Source organism: Microplitis mediator, chromosome 4 (genome assembly GCF_029852145.1).
Source record: "Microplitis mediator isolate UGA2020A chromosome 4, iyMicMedi2.1, whole genome shotgun sequence".
NCBI classification, from domain to species: domain Eukaryota; kingdom Metazoa; phylum Arthropoda; class Insecta; order Hymenoptera; family Braconidae; genus Microplitis; species Microplitis mediator.
In genome coordinates this window covers 14,297,912-14,318,145 of record NC_079972.1, presented here as the reverse complement: position 1 = coordinate 14,318,145, position 20,234 = coordinate 14,297,912, and the positions used below count along the sequence as shown (strand labels likewise).

Here is a 20,234-nt window from a genome sequence, read left to right as displayed (position 1 = left end):
TAACAATAGTACGCGTCGGTAGGCTTTGTCGTTAATTAATTCGGGAATGTAATATTAATGGTAAGTAATCAGCCGCGGTACACCATGCCGATGGCTCGAAATACCCATTACAATTACTAATTACGATTGAGCAAGTATGATCTGACGGAGATTTATGGATCCGCAGAATAACCTGTGCCCTACTCATTGATTTATGCTTTTTTACATTTTTTTATCATTTTTTCCTGTTTTTTTTGCCCTTTATCATTTGCCCAATGAATAATATCACCAGCAGCGGAATATAATGGCACACACAAGTTGAATAAAGGCGAGGGTGTTGCTCTCTCCGGTGGGTATATATGATGGTGGTACAGAACCAGTGGACCGTCAAAACCAAACGCAAATCTATAAACCGTGAAAAATAAAAATCTATATATTTCAGCCATCGTACATACGATGCGACATACATACATAAATATATATACAGGATATATGTATACAGCAGACCCTATATGGTTTTCATCGTCTCGATTTTCCTCTTCTGCACCTTTTCGGAAAGTTTATCTCCCCCTTTTGATGATAAAGCGTCTCGGGCAACTAATTGTCCAATTATATATGTTCCTACTCTTTGATAAATTCGCAACAAACGTTTGACGATGATGAAAATAATCCCTCGCACACTTGTTCTTGCTTTACTTTTTCATTTTAGTTTCTCATCAAAATAATTCTCTCTCTGGCGTACTGTGCTCTCAGGGCCGAGACTGCGCTGAGCAGCATCAGAAACATGTTTCACGAACGCGTACCACCCTTTTGCGATTCTCGTTAGTTGTTAGGTCTGAAGCTTAGTTGCCGCTTTGAAGTGTTGATCGTTTGATGGCTTGGGCAATGTCATAATACGATTGGCAGTTCCGTTAGTCGACGAACGACAGGGTGGCCGACCCAGCCGATGGGGAGATCGAGCCACAATAAACCTGCCGCGGGATCTACTGTTCTCTGCGTTACGTATGCGTTAGGTAGGCATCTATATAGTCAGATCTAGAGGTATAGACGTATAGAGCATAGAGAAAGCATCATAGGGACGGAGGCACGGCAATGCTAGCTGCAGTCGAATCTCACTCACCGATGCTGCTACTGCTGCTGCTGCTGAGGCTTAAGTTCATATATACCCAAGGCCCTTTATGAGATTGACTCTGCTACTGCTAATGAAGCGCAATATGGTGAAACCAATGTTGATCGTTCCTATGTGGTGGCTCTACCAAATGTACTAATATACTTGGCCTATTCCATCGATTAGACTTGAATATTCTCCACTAATCTGTTTTCATTGTTGCAGTAGTGCTGTACATTAAATTATTACACGGAGATTTTCATTATTATCGCTAATGGCGTAATCTACCACTCAAACTCGATATTTGTGTACAAGACAATCGAAATGTTTTATTTACTTTCGTCGCTAAAGACGACTTTAAACTTTTCTTCTCCTCTGATCTACTGTTATTGCTATCGAGATTACAAAAAGGTTCTGAAATAGTAATTGCACTTGAACTTGAGTACTTTTTCTTTAAGCTCTCGAGTTATTGTCTCACTTTTATTTTTCCTATTGTTAATACAAGTGTTTCATTGTTTTTATCTTGTATAACTGTATAAATAATTTTAAATTTACCTTTGATGCTTTTATTTCAAAAGTTATTTCTTTAATTTGTAACTCATTGAACTCGTCACTTCTGGAATTTCGTTGCAAACGATTTTCATCTACTTGAAGAGGCATCTGGTTGTTATTTCATCCACGGGAATTCCGGCCATCTCTGAAGAATGGTGCATTAAACCGGAAAAAATGTTGCGAAAATGGGAAACCGGCTGAAAATAGAGATGAAAAGAGGAGAAAAAGAATTTTACTATCGCGTTTTTACCTCTTGTTCGCTCCGTGCACTTTTGTATGACGCCCAATGCTGTCGCTTGCTTTTCTGAAATATGCATTCACACTATGACCTCTCTCTTTCTCACACTCGTACTCATACTCACATTTCACTTTATTATTATTATTATAACTTTTTTTTTTTTACTGTCGCGCGACATAATTACAAATTTGATTTATAAAAACAATAAAAAACAGACAAAAGTATCCGCGCAAAAGTTTTCCGAAAATAATTTTTTGTCCAGACATTACGCGTATTACAATCATAATAATGAGACTTTATTCACAGGATGATAATTAAAATTTTAATAAATTTAAATATTATCTGCTTAGCTTGTTGATATAATATACGAGCAGTGTTCAAAATAAAAGCTGCTAAAAATATTATTACGTGCATAAGTAACTGAAAAAAATTTGTCAAGTATCATTACGAAATTTTGTTAATTTATTTATTCTCTCTCTGTATTTTTTTTTTCTTCTTTTAATTTACATACAGTGTAACTGTATATATATTGGAGCTTTTGGTAAGTTATCTCTCGAAAAAGAGGGATATCCATTAGATAGCTTTAATGGCCATGACACGGAAATAGGGGGAGATGTTTTACCATGTTCATTTTATCTGTAGGGAGCAATACGATTACCACAAATGATATAACATAATTGTTTACTATCACTGCTATAATCAGTTACACATACTAAATATGATTTATGTATTATATGTACACATAATGAATTATTGTTTTATTGCTGCGGATGAATATTATAAAAAATAATTAATGACATTAAGCCCGGGAGATAAAATTTTAAATAAAAAAAAAATCTAACAATAATAATGTGCACTCGTATTTATGATTTATTTAAAAGTCGCTGCTGATTATATATTACTTTTTTTCCTATTTATTTCTGAGCACTTTGTTCTCGGATAAAGTAAGTGGGGTAATTAATTAGAGAGGTCTTTTGGTTGGTGGCAGAAAAGGTGGCCTTTGCTATTTCTATCAGAGCAAACTCTGATGCTGGGAGAGACGAAGAAAAATAGGTGGTCGATGATAGTTAGGTCTAGAAGTAGGTAGTGCCGGTGTAATGGATAATGGGAGCATAGAAATTGTCAGTGCCAACAGCACATTTCGCTAAATCAAAAGCAGTTCCATTATACGAGTCAGTATACCGATTTTTCAGTTGTGAAATAACGCGGGGAAATCCAACTTTCAGCCACGTGGGAAATGCTGGAGAGCAATTGCTGTTACAGATGTATACTTTTCAGTACAAAAGTACTACTAGAGTGTACGTGGGTGTACGTATTGTTGATACGTAAACTTTACTTTGTTTTTAACAACCACATTTATTTTATAATTTCGGAATAACTCTTCCATGTAATTTTATAAACTTAAATACTGTTATGATAATTGATTCAGAATTCAAACAAACAAACTTTCAATGATGTCTCTTGAGTACTTCTTGATGTACATTAACTTGTATAATTGAAAAGTTTATTTTATCGTTAAAGTAGGATGCATTAATATCCTTTCAAGTACACTTTTAATTTTATTAAATATTTATTTTTCTGTAGGAAAATTATTTATTTACATGGAAAATATGTTTCTTGTGAATTTATTCAAATTTAAATACGCGGTATGTTTAATATTTTTATAGGAAAAAATAATTCTGACGAAAAAGTCAAACTATCCGTAGAACATCGGGCGCATGTACGCACTGATGTCAAGGGTATTGAAGTTAAACAATTACCTGACTTAATGCAGTTATTGAGATTGGGCTGTACGCAGAAGAGTAATTTGTCGCGCCGAGCGTAATCCTCAAACAAACTGAGGCAATAATTTTTAATCAAATAGACAGTATTGAGCGATTAATTTATCGCATGTTTATCGAGTTAATTGACGGCTATAGAAGTTGTTGAAACATTCTATTAAGCCACGAAAATTTTTTTCCGACATCCAGGCAAAATTTTGGTTTTAAATAATTCATTGTCGCGCTGTTAATTTTTAAAATTTTTTAAACGCATATTAAAAATGAAAATATGCTCGACTCTGCTGCCACCGCTTAGCATTTTCTTAAAATTCTATTGTATACATAAATAATAATAATATATAAATTTATGATTGCGCTTCACAAGTTGTGTAGGAAAAAAATCCCTCTCAAATCTATGATCCGTTAAAGCGGCTAATGGTGTCTCGGCAATATTCGCGGAAAGCAAGATTTTCGATTCAATAATTCACCGGTCGAGGGGCAGCATTTTAAAGTGGAAACTGCCATTCTGATTTCGTAAAGCTCCTGACATAAAGTCACCATCGTCGCTAAAGTAGTATCGTCGGATAAACGTGAACGTGAAAATATATATATAAGGGGTAGATAGGTACGTGTGCAAGGATCGTGACAACTCCATCCCATACCCGTCATTTCAATTTGTCCAGCGAATGCTTCTGACAAATATTGCGAATACTCTGCTAACTCTCGAATCCTCATCTCTCTGCGAAATTGCTCGAAAGATACTCAACCCTCGAGAAAACTCTTATTGTTTCGAAACCGACAGGTTTATTTACCAAGCGAATAACTTTTTTTAAAAAATAAATGAAAACTATATAGTTTTAAATTCATATGAATACCTACAAACTGTTGTTTTTTATTCCATTAGATACGATGCTATTTTCGTAGGATCATGTCCCACGTCATATTTCCATTAACAAAAAGTTATTTAGCCCGACAGATCCTAATTGTGTTATCAGAAAAAAATCCAATGATATTTTTGTCATATCTATTATACAAGAGGTTTCGAAGTATTAAATATTAAACATGTAGCTTTCAGAGATGCTTTAAAAATTCCGTATCAATTCTATGGGACATAAATATAACACCAGTACTGAGACAGATTGTCTGTTTTTCGCGTATTTGATATATTCAACTGAAATGAAATATTTCGAGTTTTTTTAAATATTTTATGTCATTCATAAAAGTCTGACAATTGCTCTCACTTAATTAAATTACAAGTTTATATTCAACGGGGTAGTTGCTGCAGTATAGTTGTTTCTGACGCGGCAGATGTCGAGATTCAGACGAGAAAATTTCTTCAGCCGTTTTACTTTCCAGGTTCAAATATCCTCGGCTTGTTGAATTTTAACTCAGCTGTAGAGAGAACTGCTGGATTGTTAGATGTACAGATATGCAGAGACAGTCGACTACTCGTGATAAGTCTGGTCCAGGGGATGCAGGGGAAATTTTTCTTGAAATTTCAATTTTCCCACTACCGCGCGTTTAATTTTGTCCTGGACTACCCATTTTATTTAATATATGATTTTAAATGTCATATTTTCGTTTTGTCACAGGTGTCGTCTCGATTTTTCTGCCAACTGAGAGGAAAAAAAAATATGTAAGGGCAAAGTTCATAATCATCATCACCCGGGTCAAAAATAAAACTTGATTTCGACTTGGTTTACCAAGTCGAAAGTTGGAGCCGTTTTTCACAAGACAAACTCGACATTTTTTTACGGAGATATGAAGTACATTGAGTTTTCGCCTTGGTTTAGACTTAACTGGCTTACTTAGTCACGATTTAAGACGAAAAAGTTTAAATCAAGTCGAAATTTACTTGGTTTAGACTTAGTCGACTCCAATTTTAAGTCGGAAAAGTCAGAACTAAGGTGAAATAATTTTTATATATTAAGGCGAAAGTAAGGCGAATAAATGACTTTTTTTCGACTTGGTTCAGCAAGTCAAAAGTAAGGTGAATAACTATCGTGTTCGAAGTAAAGACGAATAAGTTGAAACTAAGATAAAAAAATACGATTAAGTTGAAATCAGTTGAAACTAAGATAAAAAAAGTTCAAAAAGTTGGAAAAATTTAATTTAAGTCGAAAAGGTCGAGATTTTATCAAAAAATCGTCAGCAAATCGATAACTTCAAAAGAAAATAAGGTGAAGCGAGTCTGAATCAAGTCTTATTTTTGACCCGGGCAGATATATGCCGAGAGCGAAATGGATGGAGATGCTATTAAACGTGTCATTGTCGATTAGAGGAGCATAATTTCGTAACGCGGGTATTAAATTTTGTTAAAAAAATAGTAGTCGTCAATGTCGTCGTCGTTCTCGTCATCGTCGGCGTCGTGATGGTTGTCGTAGTCTAGTAGACAGGCGGGTAGGATCGTGGTGCATTGAGTTTTACGACTTTTCCAAAGGGGTTCCAAAGGGTTTTCTCGTGTTCTCACATAACGCACGTCGACAACGCTTTACGTTCAGCACTTTGTGAACACCAAGTACACTGAGGCTCTCGACACACCCGCTTTCGTCCGCTTTTTACAAGCTAATTTGTTTAGCGGCGTTGGTAACGACATATCATAAAAGTTACTTTTTATATTTTTATTTTATGCGTTCCTTTTTTTTTATCCTTTTATGTCCTTTGTGTCCTGGCCCCTGACACACTTAATTTATTTCGCAGAGGCAATATGTGCACTAAAATCATTTTAATTTGCGCAATTTAATTTAAAACCCACTGCGATGACGTTGGTGTCTAAAAAATTCAAAATTAAATTTTTATTTGCTTTATTTTTGTGCAAGTCAACATCGATACCGTATTGTAATAATATATACTCTATATATTGGTATAATAATAATAATACTAGTAGTAGTAATGAATAAAAAGTCGCCCGATTCGTAGCTATAAGGGGTTTTTATTTGTGAGCCTCCGATAGAAAGCAATTCAGCTGATATGTCAATAAAAGTCAATGAAAATTTTCGTGACAATTATTAGTTTTTAAATCCAAATAAACTGGCAATCAAAAAATTTTTTCAATTTATTTATTCAGAGATAAAAGTTTTTGAATATTAAAATACGTTTCTCAATATCACTTTTTAATAATGAATCGTATTAAAAAAAATTTTTTCGGTCATTCCAATAAATATAAAAAAAGCTCGGGACCAAGTTATCGTCAAATTTATTTATTTATTCATTCACTTCCTTCATATAAAATGCAACTAATATTCACATATGATTTTACATTTGAATTAAATTTTTTTATATTTTTTCCAAAGATATATTTACGATTTCCCTGGCATTGAGTACAATATCTCGAAGATAGTGTGTATATGTGAGCGAGAACGATAATACATTCGGTTGACAACCAGAAATCCTGAAACATATATTTACGGTGTGAGTCGTGCCAGCAGAGATCGTCCAAGCATATAACTATATATATATATATATATATATATATATATATATATATATACATAGTAGAATCGGGTTGACAAGCGTAGAGTTGGAGCGTGATGCACGATGGGTAGATACGCGCTATCATACCAATAACTGTTCAAATAATAGTCTTCGAACCGGTTGGTGACGTAAAAGCTATATCCCGTGTTCAGGACAATCCTGCTTTAAAAAGATCGTTCAAACTCATAACTATACATTGTCACTTATATGAGTGTGCTAAAGGACTGTGGATGTAGCTTGCCAACCACATACTATATTATTATCCTCTCTGTTGATAAAAAACCTAGACCGCAAATTTTAAATCTAAAACTCTCCTTCTCCGTATATATACGATTGATTTTTTATTACCTCCCAATCCTTGGAAAATCAATATATTTGTCATCGTTTCTATCGAAAAAACAATTTACGCCAGCTCATGTGTAACTAATTTACTTGTTTATTGCCAAGATAAATTATTTTATTTGTTTACTGTTAAATGGGGCTTGGAAAAATTTCGGGCATCAGTTGAAAAAGTAAATGCTGATTAAATTAGACGTTTCAAGTAGACCGAGATCGAGCAATTATTGTTAACTTTGACTGGTTCTAATCGAGTAATTATTTGAGTCCGTTGAAGATCATCAAGTTAGTTTGCCATGACTGCACTGGCATCGTGCACCGAATTTAGATTGTTCTGAATTTTCCTTTAAACTCTATTCATCTAAAGTCCAATAATTCGATTACACTGATGTACACACAGACATACACTCATATATATTTACCCTGTATACAGATACACAGGATATAGATAGATAGATAGATATCTGTTGCTTGAAATTAAATGAATGGCTTTCAAACTAAAACGGACAAACGAACAAAATATCCTGTGGGAATTGTGTGAGCTCCGATTGAAATAGTAATTGTTTTTACGTACGAACCCAATCACCCGTCAAGTTTTTACCCCGATTTTATTTATCTTCCTTTATTTTATTTAGGATTTTTTTTTATATTCATTATTAATTTTCACTGCACACATAACTCCACTTTTACTCCGTGTGTATAAATAATATCCATCCATCATATTTATCGATAAATATAATCGCAAATAAATAATACACCCGGTTTTTAAATAATTTTAAAGATAAAAAATCTGTAAATTATTGGTGTCGTTTGTTGATACAGCAGTGATACGGTTGTCTTTTAATTTATACCTGAACGTGCTGCTGTAGTCATCATCTAAGTCATTGATATCCACTGGCGTCGAGAGTCAGTCGGCTGACATCAAGTGCGTGAGGTTGCCGCCGAGGGGAGTGAACTCGTTTGCAGACATACACATACTCGCTTACGCGGATGGATACAACACGTGTATGCAAACTCACTACTAGACTCTACAGCACACATTGCACACACATAAGTACAGTCATGTACAGTAATATACACACGTACACAGACATAACTCAGCAGTGTCTGCCGCTTTGCACCCACCCACTTTACCCTCTTTTCGTTCTCTAAAAGTTCTACACTCTCTCCGTCGTCTGCTTTGTGCCACCCCGTGTATAACATATCACCATGTCGTACCTACTGCCGCGCATCGATGACGCTACCCCCCATTCATTTTTTCAAAAGAAATCATGTGTAGAGCTCAGCCTTTCCAACACACACATACATATATCTATACATATATTTCATATTCTATCACACACTGGTGACTTTTAGTCCGTAGTGACAAAACTTTTTTTTCTATTTATTTTATTGTTAAAACTTTTTCATATATAAAAAGATTTTAATATAAAATATTTTCCCACCTTTACTGGGATAATAATAATAATTATTATGATGATTATTTTTATTATGCTGCTGACGGTATGTTAAAATATTTTTCGTGTTTCGCAAAAAGTATTAGGAAAAAAAAGGGTTTAAGACAATGTAGAATAAAAATTAATCCAAATAATCCTAATGGCAGTAGCGTCATCTTGTCGGTTGTAGATCGTTGATGTGGCCTGGATGTTTACTGTACCCAGTAAGCAGAGAGCGTGGCACCGTCAGCCAAAATCCTTGGTAGCGCGAAGACGAGATGTTGATGTAACCTGAGGCGTCTCCCGGAACCTAAGCTATTCCCGCTCCCGATGATGCTGGGTAGAGCTAAGAAATTCTATACTTTTCACTTCTTAAGAGACTGTTGGCAGCTTGAGTGACGGAGAGAGCGAACAGAATGTCTGAGGAGTACACAGACGGCAATCGAATAAAGGGAGACCCACGATCAGACTACTTTCAGCTTTGGCTTTTCAGTCTTATCATCATCTTCTTTTGTCGTATCTTTATACTTTATATACACTATGGAGACTGTAGTCTATACACAGGGCAAATGCAATGAACGTCAGGTGTGGTAGCGGTCCCAGTCTCCAGTCCTTCCTCTACTTGCATTTTTATTTCTCACAACAACACCGATCCAAAAAACAACATTCATGTTTCTGCTTAATGGACCTATCTCAGACCGACGCAACGTGAGTTTTTTTCATACTTTTATTCACTCAACTTCTTCTGTTGCTTTTCTAAGAAAAAATTTTTTACACGGGCTTAATACTCGCCGTCACAAAAGTAACAAAAAATTTATGTGCCGGAGCTTTGTGAGCAGTGATTTGTGAATAAGTGCCTGCCATATATCGCATTGTCTATAATGTTGTACATAGGATTTTACATAAGAGTGCTATGCGGTCTTACATATATATATTAAGTAGATATATATTACTTAGAGAAGAAACAAAGCGAGTTGTTGGCTCAGAGCGACAGGAAACCAAGAAGTTGGTTATATTACGAAACTATCTTATGCAATGAGTCGATGACACTTGGTTTCGCCGGCGGTGTATACAGTCAGTAGAGAGTTGGGTTGTTGTGATGAGAGATCATGATCGCAAGGAAAGTCAACTTTGTCCAATAATGATGCCTAACACTGTTCTAGTACTTGTACTCGACTGTACACAACTATCAAGTCACGTTGTGTGAGCGTGGAATACTGTGTGTAGGTGGGTGAGGGTGAGTATGTGGTAGATATAGTTCCAGTTCCCTGTACTGGGTGGGTGGGTGACTGGCTGCCTGCACGCGTCGTGCCAACGACAACAACAGTGGTTGTAGACCTGCTGTCTTACTCGTTTCCTCAGAGCGCCGCCGGTTAGTTACACCCTCGAGGTCTTATCACTCCTTAGCAACGGATTCAGTCTCTATTGCCAGTGGCTTGCGCACCCCGTTGTACAACTTACCCTCGCTCAATTCAACCTTCTCCTGGTGTAACGTACTAGGGTCGTTGGTCGATTCTAAACCAAGCAATTTACACTGCGTTATACTTTATACCTTATTCTAATATCCTTGAGTTCGAGATCGAGTCACTTGCGTACAACTGCACCAGCAGTAAATAAAAAAATGAAAAATTTTTCTACATTTCTCTTGTTGTTTGTTGACACACATATTTTTATTAGATGAAAAATCGTGACATAGTTTTTTGGAGGGTCTATTTTGTCGCATATATATGAGCTGTCGAGTTGTCATTTTGCAGAGTCTTGTTTCTTGAGATGCTGCTGCAGAGGCTGATGCACATGATGCACAAAGAGGAAATGTAACTATTCCGAGTTTAAACTCAGCGACACTCGATTGTAATATTTCGGATGAATGCGACCAAGAGTTTTATAGTCAAACATAAAGCTGGAGCAGAACGGCTCAATCTGCGCGGAATATTCAGGACGTACGTGTGTCCGCCGAGTGTAGTGTTGAATCTTATATATTGCATGGAGTATTTTGGCGTGCATTTAATATATATGTATGTGGATGTGTGGATGTATTTGAACACACTCGGAGTTTTTCGCTTGTTGGTATCAAAGGGTTGAAGGTGAGGGTCGAGGTGACGGGTGGGCGGCAGAAAGAGCTGGAGGAGGAGGTGGGGGAAGAAGAAGAGTACAGTATAGTAGTGCATCAGGCGAAATATGTTGAAGGAGTCTCGTACATACGTAGGTAGGTACGTATGTACGTACGTAGGAGTGGAGCTGCTGTGGTACGCGCGTACAGAGGGTTGTAGTAGAGTAAGAGAGTGTCTAGACAGACATGGGGTGACTGAGCCGGCTTGCCAGCTGGTTGGCTGCACCGTCACTGCAACGCCAGTGCACGTACGACTACCCTGGAACCCGTTGGGTGCAGTCTGGAGGAGGGATGCAAGTATTTCTCGGGCAACGTCAAGTGAGTCGCGACGACGAGTTGTCCGTCAGTAGGTGCTCGTCAAATTAAACTAGTGGGCTGCTTTATATGGGATTCAACTCACTAAAATAATAATAATAATAATTATAATTATAATTAAAAAAATTCATCCGTCCTTTTATTTTCATTTAACTTTTGTAAATAAATAGATTAATTATATGTTGCACGAGTTATTTTTTATTTACCAACTGAAATTATTATTATTGTCATTTTTTTAAGTACTGACGTTTTTACAGAAGATAAAAAATATTATCATGATTATACAGTTTTTTTATTTTTTATTCGTTAGTCTCGTTGTTAGCCGGCAGAGAGTCGAGTTTAAGTTGTCGTAGTATATATGTATACATAGATATATGTAAGGATATAAAGTAGAAATGATGAAAAGAAAAGGGTATTTTCATTTGGCCAAGACACTAGAGAGAGAGAGAAAAAGAGAGAAAGTATTGTATGTAAGAAAAGAAAATAAGAGAAAGGAAAAAGACTTATCGCGAAACGACGACGTGCCGACAAACGAAAACACTTTGGCATTTGCCATCTTTTCTTTTATCTCCATTATTTTTTTGCCCAAAGCTAACACTTGAACGCTGTTACTCGGTGTATGTTTATCAATTCTTCTTGTACACTTTATTTAAAAACTAGCTCAATAAATCGAGTCGCGAAATAAATTTTTATAAAAAACTCATGTAGACCTGGCTGACGTTAACAGCAACAATAAAATCAGTACAGCCTCAGTATTAGTATTAGTATCAGTATTAGTATTTATTGACGGGTAATTTATCTCAATAACGATTAAATTAGATGGTTATTTTATTGAAATAAATATTTCTGTCGTTGACGTATCAGAAAGAGAGGGGAGAGAGGGACAGGAGGACAGGAGCTTACACCGATAAAATTTTATATTGATTGCGCAGTAGCTACTGCAAAGAGGATAGCATTTCAGGGTGTCCCGCCCTAGTGCGTGTTATGTAGCCACGGCTTGAAGGGCTAATAATGAGAAAAGGTGAAGCCATTGCTACTGCCGTGCAGCTATTGTGTGCTTCCTTACTTACTTTGGCTCAGTTTTCTATATACCTCATATTCGATTTCAGTTACTCGAGTATTGTTCGATTTTACTATACCGTCGGACAGATTCTCCGCAATAACATCCAACATTTTTGCCGCTAATTTTTAACAACTTTTATAATTTTCCTTTGATTTCCCTGTTTAATTTATCCGACCACCGGAGCCTGCGAATTTGAACTGTACTCTAAAACCGCGGGATAAATAATGCTAATTAGATTTATGATGACACTTAGTAATAAAAATAAAAATTTTTTTTAATAAGAATGCGAAACAAATTGGATATGTGATACCGCACACACATTTTGCACTAGAAAGGAATCGGCGTAATGTGAAACTAAGTAGAACGTTCATTCAATTCACGGCAAAATATGTCATGTTTATTAAGCAGTAACCCAGCAAACTTTTTTACTCTGTTTAAATAAAATTATAATTTTTTTTTTAAATTAATTAATAGATAGCATAAATGTTTGGAGAGGGAAGTAACGGGAAAAAAAGGTTCGTGTTTTAGGTGTATGTTAAACATAGTTTCAGAGCTTAACTTTTTGCAATTAATTTAGGTAGTAAGAGCTATGTATAATTTGAGCTTTGTAAAACACCGAGTTTCCTCGAATTATATATACCACGTTCCCTATTATTAATAAATTTTTTCTCAATTAAAATTCTGCCACACTCCGACGTACGTTAAAGCGCCAGAATATTTTTTAACCTTTTTTTTACACTATAAAAATTACACCAACATATATGTGTGTGTTAAAGTCTACCTAGATATTTAACAGTGAAAAAGTTGCTTTATAAAAAGTCCATTTAACTGGTTTATTATTTCGGAAAAGTTGAGCTCACCCGTTGTATTTGACATTGGTGAATAAAACATACTGGCTGGCACTCTATATATATATATATATGGGATTGAGGAAAAGCAATGGAGAAGTAAAAAAAAAATTTCATGAAAAACTGCCGAAAAAACTAAATCACATTTCAATTTCGGAAGTCTAAATTTAACACGCGGTATCGACGAATATATTTTTAATTGGATTTCAGCACAGTATTAATTAAGTCGATATTAAACATTTTCACATATAAATGTTAGCTGGCTGAGAACTACTATTACGTCACCAAAAAAGTGGTCGTGAGTTTAACCTGCCGGGCATTTGGGTGTTTCTGGTGGTTATCCGGACTCACACACGGATATCTCTTCTACTGTGTACACATTGAGAGTACTCGTATAGTTTGAGAAAGGAGAAAAATATAGAGTTGAATAAAAAGGCCAAGTGAGATAGAAGGTACTTTTTTGGGAAAAAGCACGGAAAAATTGAAAACCAATATCGCTTGGAAGGACACGAGGATAGTGGTCGCAGTAGTTTATTTGGTGATTTTTAAACGGGAGATTGATTGCATCGAGGCGTCCGCTGTCTCGTTCGTCGAGTTCACGTTTCCATCTTGATCGTTCACCGAGCCCTGTCAATATTTTCATCCCTCCCGCGCCTGCCTTAATTTTTTCACATGTAGAGCACACAGATTTTTTAATTTATATTGAGATTCATGTGCTGTTTTTAGTTCCATTGACGTTTTAAATAAAAGTTAATTAAAAATGTCGGCGAGTAAGTGATACACCGAAATAATAATTTGCATTAGTGGTTTCTGGTTTGTAAAATCGATTTCTGTTAACAAAGTTTCGTTTTATCCATACAATTACACTGTGCATGGTATTTTTTGAATGGACGGGCATTAGTAGTCGATACATTCACTGAGTGGTGTATAATGGTCACTTAAAAGCTAAAAGTGAACGCTCGCCACAGCATCCATCGGGAGCAAAGATTCACGGATGGCGAGGGTTGAGTGGACGCGACCTCCCATTAATAAGGTAATGAAATTATTTACAAAAATAGCCGAGGGTAAAAGACAAAACAAAGTGCAGGAAGCGTAAAAAGGTAAAACGAAGTAACAATTAATGTGTGCAGGTGAGTAGTATTTGTTCGTGACAGAGAGTGGTTAATTGAGGATCGAACGGATTCATCTGGGTGCTCGCGAGCACTCCTCGTCATTGGCTACTGGCGTTGTCTATACAACTATCCATCGGTTTTCGAATCGGACTACGTGCTATCGGTGAGCAATTAGTAATCGGTACTGGGCAATTACGTGGGCAAAAACACCGGGAATACCGTTTCAGGTTTACGGCTCGATAAATCTTGACCGGCACGCAATTAATCGGCCGCGAGGCACTTGGAAACACACGGTGAGCTGGGTGGTATCTGGTTGACCCTCGGTCAGTCGAGCTCGCCAAGAGTGTACCTCCTGCGGTCAGAATCGGTGTAGGTATACGCGAAGAGAGCGCAGATTAACCAAACCAATGTGCGATCCGAACCAGCCGGAGAGAGTATGGCTTCGTCGTAGTTGCTTTCGTCCGTTTCTCGTTCGGGAGTTTGCGAGAGAGTTCAGTTAGAGAATGTGAGTCTCTGTGTTGTACAACCTCGATACTCTGCGCGCCAAACATAATAACGGCTACCAATTAAAATACCTTATTATGCCCGAACAATACCTACAGAATTACTGCCGCCGGTATCCTATAGATCCACACTAGTCTATAAAAAAAATATATATTTTATTCATCCTTATACTTTCAACAAGTAACACACACCCAACTCAAAGTGCTGATGCACAAGTAAAAGTGCCTCCCCCCTCCCCCATACCATCATTAACACTATATGTATTTTTTATACTTGTCACAATAAAAATTTAATGACACATTTACTGTGTGTGATATGAAAAATCAATTAATCTCGTTCGTTTTCCAGTAATTTTATTTACGTATAAATTTTTATGTTTCAGGTAAGTAAGCGGCTATTAGATATATATGTCTCGAGGCTTCTGCAGTCAGTAAGTAATTAAGTTGGTGTGTAGTATATATCGCTGTAGGCTGTAGGCATTAGAACGGGTGCGGCATGTCGTGAACGTCGTTATTAACGCCATCGTTAAAGCTAAGAGGCGCTAAATCCTGAGAGGACGCGAATAAGGTCTCCTACTTGCGTCTTTGGAAAAGCTTTGCCTCGGATCTTCTTGGCTGCTGGCATCGAGCAACGGTTCCCTCGAGCCTCGGAGGACTTACTTTACGTCTCCACCTTCCACCTCAGTCTCTATGCCTGAGCATCTCCTAGCAAAGGCATCATAACTGACTGGGGACGGTAACAATAAAAACCAGATATCGTAAAAAATTTTAAACTTGGGAATTTATCAAGCGAGAAAAGCTGCCCGATCAAGGGAGCTTGTTTTCACTGAGTAACGAGACATCATTAAAACCCAATTACACATTGTTATTTTTTAAAAACATTCTGTTTTAATTTTACACCGCGAGTATTTTTTATCCATACACCGGATTTAATTATTAGCGAACCTCCGGAGCTTAAGTACAGAAGTACAAAACAAAATAATTAAATGCATATGTATATTTTATTCGAGTGATTATACAAATGAAATTTCAGGCTGTTATAGTTTAACGTCAGTTGATTCACAGTGTCTATACTTGGTAATGGTTTGGGAATCAAAAGCAACAGCAACAGCAAAAGCAAAAGCAAAAGCAACAACAACATGTCACACACACAGCAAAAACAATATTTATCGGTCTCATTCTCCTCTCGTGTACAGTCGATGTTGATTTTGTCTCTTTGATTTCGATGTTCTCTAGAGTTCGCATCCTTTTAGCTGATCGATCCTCTCTCCTCTACATCAGGGGGTGATTGATTAACGATCAATGCTTGCATAAAAATCTTAAACTGGTCGGTGACACTCTTATTCTTTTTGTCCTCTCAACTCAATCGGTTCTTATCCCAATAAAATTCTTGTCCCTTCTAGACCCATTTTAACAGATTGGATCTATACACACATAAGTCTATACCTCCATGTCGTCTGACGAGTAAATGAGTCCCGATACTTATATGTAATAATAATTACTCACTTTTTCTGCACCGGTTAATAAATTAATGTCGATAATTTCTTCATTAATTACACTCATGTTAATACATTAAGCTTTTAATGCCGTAATAATAATATTATCATTAGCATTAGCGTTATTATTTATTAGATTGGGCGTAATATATTTAAATAATAATTAGAATACATGAATAATCTTGCAGCGAGTTGATACGGTATTTATATAGAAAACGGTAGCAGAAGATTAAGCCTTTGAGCGTAATAGCATATAGTCAACATATCTCGAACCAGTATTTTCATCGATTATTCAAAACGTATCTACTCTGAAGAAGAACAAGAAGGAGGAGAAGGTGAAGGTGAAGGAGAAGGAGAATAAGGTATTGCTCTAATAGTGGTAATTACTAACCGCGCTATTAGCTTACCTCCATACTTCACTGTTACTTATTGCCATATAGGAGATAGTCTTTGGTGCTGGTACTGGTGTTGGTGCTTTTTGCCACTATTATGTGTCAGGTGGCTCGTAACGTCGTAAATTAAATGTCCCAGTAAATTGACCTAAATAGAAAATTATAATTATAATAAATAATGATTTACGATGGCGTTAAAAAAAAAATAAAAAATTTTTAAGCCTTTTTTACTTGGTAATTACGAGTCGTGTTGAGAGGAGCGCACAAATGTGCCAACAATTAATTGGACGTTGATGGCTTCCACTGAGAACAAAATTATTTTAGTACTTTTATTATTAATGTCTAATTAAAATTTTTTAGGGAGTTTATTGTCAATAATAAGTGTCGAAATTTATTTATGTACTAGCTAATATCAGGGAGTATTAAACCTCCATAAATTCCTGTCTATTTCGGTGATTTAATTAACGGATTAAAAGTGCGCTGATGATTGACAGTGACTGATACCGATGGAAAAAATGGATTTCCATAAAATAAAAATGACGAGGTGTTGTAGAGAGATATATGTTATTTAATAGGATTGTTTTTCATTTATATTTTTTTTATAAAAAAACGGGAGATTTAAAAAAGTTTTTTCATCCAAAAAAAAATATATATAAATCGTTTCGTTATTTATGGACCGTTGACCTATTTTTCAATTATATTTACAACATATAAATTATTTTCGGCAGCTTGAAAGGTTTAAATGACTCGAGAGTCCTGAATTCCCTGTGTACTTGACCGGAATTCTAATAAGAATAAGGAGCACCTAGATCCTATTCCTACGGGATTTTCTGAAAGCTTGCAGCATCTTGATCAAGCCGTTCTAGTGATCTACCAAAGGAAAATAAAAAACATATATACATATATGTACATGCATGTTTTCTACGCGAGCGGAAAAGCAAAAAGGAGTGTAGTGGGTATGCGACGTACGTGTACTCGTGCTAGAACTGGAACTGGAACTGGAACTAGAACTAAAGCTGGAATTGGAACTAGTACTAGTACTAGTGTAGGTTACGTACGAACGGCGTAATGTACGAGCTTGGACCGAAGCCAACCACTATTTCACGCCGACGACTGGTCCGACCGGTGAGCTCGCCCAGCTCGGGCAACCTTCGTTGACCAATGGACCGCTGGATAACCTATGCTCGACTATAAATATATGCCTACCCCTCAAACTCTGACATAATAACGAATCGCGTAAATTAACCCACATATTATTACGGTATTACTTTCACCTATTACTCGATTCAAGGGCACACGAAAGGAAAAAATTTCATTAAATCCATCGGCTGTATCCCAGACCATAATCACGTGTCGTAATTTATTAAAATAATCTCAAAATCTCACAACATGTATCATAGTAATTATTTTTTTTTTTTTAACTGTAATAAATACTCGTGACTCGTGTGTATACCAATTACGTGCAATTAAATGATACTATTTAAATAATTATACAGTATATTTTGAGCATAAGAAAAAAGTATTTAAAATAAAAATATATTATCATATCGATGCGATGTGAGAGGAGCCGAGTTGTGCTGAATTTTCTTATCAATAGCAACAACCACACGCGAGCGTGCCATTGCTAATGGTTTGATTAAGATAAATAAAGCTTAAAATTTTGCGTTTATATACAAATGGTACCTTCTCACGCGATAATAAATATGTATACTGTTGTGTGTACACCAAACTTTTAGTAGTAGACTATTGACAGTTTTTTTTTTTTACTTTAAGCAAAGGGTAGCGAAATTTATTTATGAACCAGACATTAATATTAATAGAAATTTGTTATAGTTATCGATAGTTTTATGAACCGACAAGTTAATTTACACGTCATTGTTTTTATAGCCTGTACATTAATAAATTTATATAGAGGAGGGCAAAAAGGGTGTTTTTACATTTGTTAGTTTTACAATTACTTTTAAGCTGCCTGACGTGTCGGGGAATCATTACAGCAAATTACAGTTTTTTTTTCTTTGGTATTGATAACTACATTTGTAATGTTAATTTACGGGTGAATTAATGTAAATATTTAAAAAATAGTTTTTTAAATATTTCGCGCGCAAATTTAGAGACTTTTCAGGGGAAAATCGATTAAAATCTTTTGAGGGAAGACTAACTCTGTAAACAATGAGGGAAATAATTGTCACCCTAACACTCAGATCCAGTGAAAGTGCTAGTACGTGTAGACGTTATATTTATCACTCCAACACATCTGTACTTATGTACTGAGGAAACTTTACTTAACACTTTCGGTTTCAGTCTAGTCGTAAATTCGTGTCACTGTCTTCGGTTTTACAATTGTATAATATATTTATACATGTATTTAAATATACTAGTATTTTTTTTGAATGATAATTTAAAAAGTTCGGGTTTAATTTGGACACTGGCTGGGTAAAAATGAAAGAAATTCAAGTCGTAATTCGCCGTTTAGTTGGTAAATAAAACGGACTGCGGACTCGAAATTTTCTCTTAACGTATTGGTTAGAGGCGCGGCTTAATCGGGATACTCTTCCGTAAAATTGTGGAAGCATCATGCCCAGAAATACATTCGATATCGAGGAGGACGTTGATTTAATAAAACGTGTCTGAAATTTTAAATTTAATTTAGAATTGTTGGATCTACCGTCTGGGATTTAAATTGCGTCTGTACCTCTGTCAACTTTTTCCAGCTATTTCAAAATAAATTAATAATTTAACTGTTAGGTAGGTCTTTCTTATTTATTTTATTTACTTTTTTTTTTTTTTTATATAGACGGGAAAATTTTTCCATTTATTTTAGCTTTAAAATATATTTTTTATTAATTTAAGGGAATTCAATTAAGAATAATTGAATATCTTTGAGTTTGTGTGTTCAGAACTAAAAGTTAAACTTTCTATATGCTCACGAGCAAAGAGAGAATGAGCTGAGTATTTAGAAAATTTTAACCAGCAAATAGACCTAACTAGTTGTTTGAAAATAGAGGGAATGAAATTTCCCTAATTCCAAATGTAAAAGTTCTAAACAACATTTCGTGGTTTTCTCGTAATTGAGTAGACGTTCCAGCGTACACATCGTTGTTACCTCAAGTGCGAATAGTTGTTGCGCGATAATTAAGTTTTCAAAAGGGAATTATTCTTCAAATTAGTAATTAAATAGTTTTATAATTTATTTGTTTTTATTTTCTTCTGTTCGTTCGTTCATTCTGTTCAATGAACACGATAAAAGTTTTAAAAAAACAAACGAAAAAAAGCAACTCCATCATCGAGTGAATGATATATTTGCGGAAGGAGATGTAAAAAGTAATGAATATGATAAAATTTAATTTAATGAAATTTTCTTAATTACTAAAATCGTGAATATTATTAATCGCGTTATCTTTGAGCCGGTTGAACTCGGTGTAAACCTCCAGAGATTCTGAAATGCCTCTACCATGTTTGTTTTTCCGTCTGTATTTGCTGTTCGGGGATGCCAGAGCTCTACCTCTACCTCT

The 20,234-nt window shown here is 35.7% G+C and overlaps 1 protein-coding gene and 1 long non-coding RNA gene across 2 annotated transcripts in view; one reads left to right on the top strand and one right to left on the bottom strand.

Annotated features, from left to right (window-relative positions):
• Positions 1–20,234, top strand: part of LOC130666437 (ephrin-B2) — a 215,163-nt gene that overhangs the window by 32,489 nt on the left and 162,440 nt on the right. The gene's annotated exons all lie outside the window — the stretch shown is intronic.
• Positions 6,837–20,234, bottom strand: part of LOC130666441 (uncharacterized) — a 53,570-nt gene continuing 40,172 nt past the window's right edge. Inside the window, exons 2-4 of the long non-coding RNA XR_008989678.1 lie at positions 16,954–17,025; positions 16,738–16,870; positions 6,837–7,028 (exon numbers count right to left, since the gene is read on the bottom strand). This is a non-coding gene — a long non-coding RNA (uncharacterized LOC130666441). The remainder of the gene's footprint in view (positions 7,029–16,737; positions 16,871–16,953; positions 17,026–20,234) is intronic.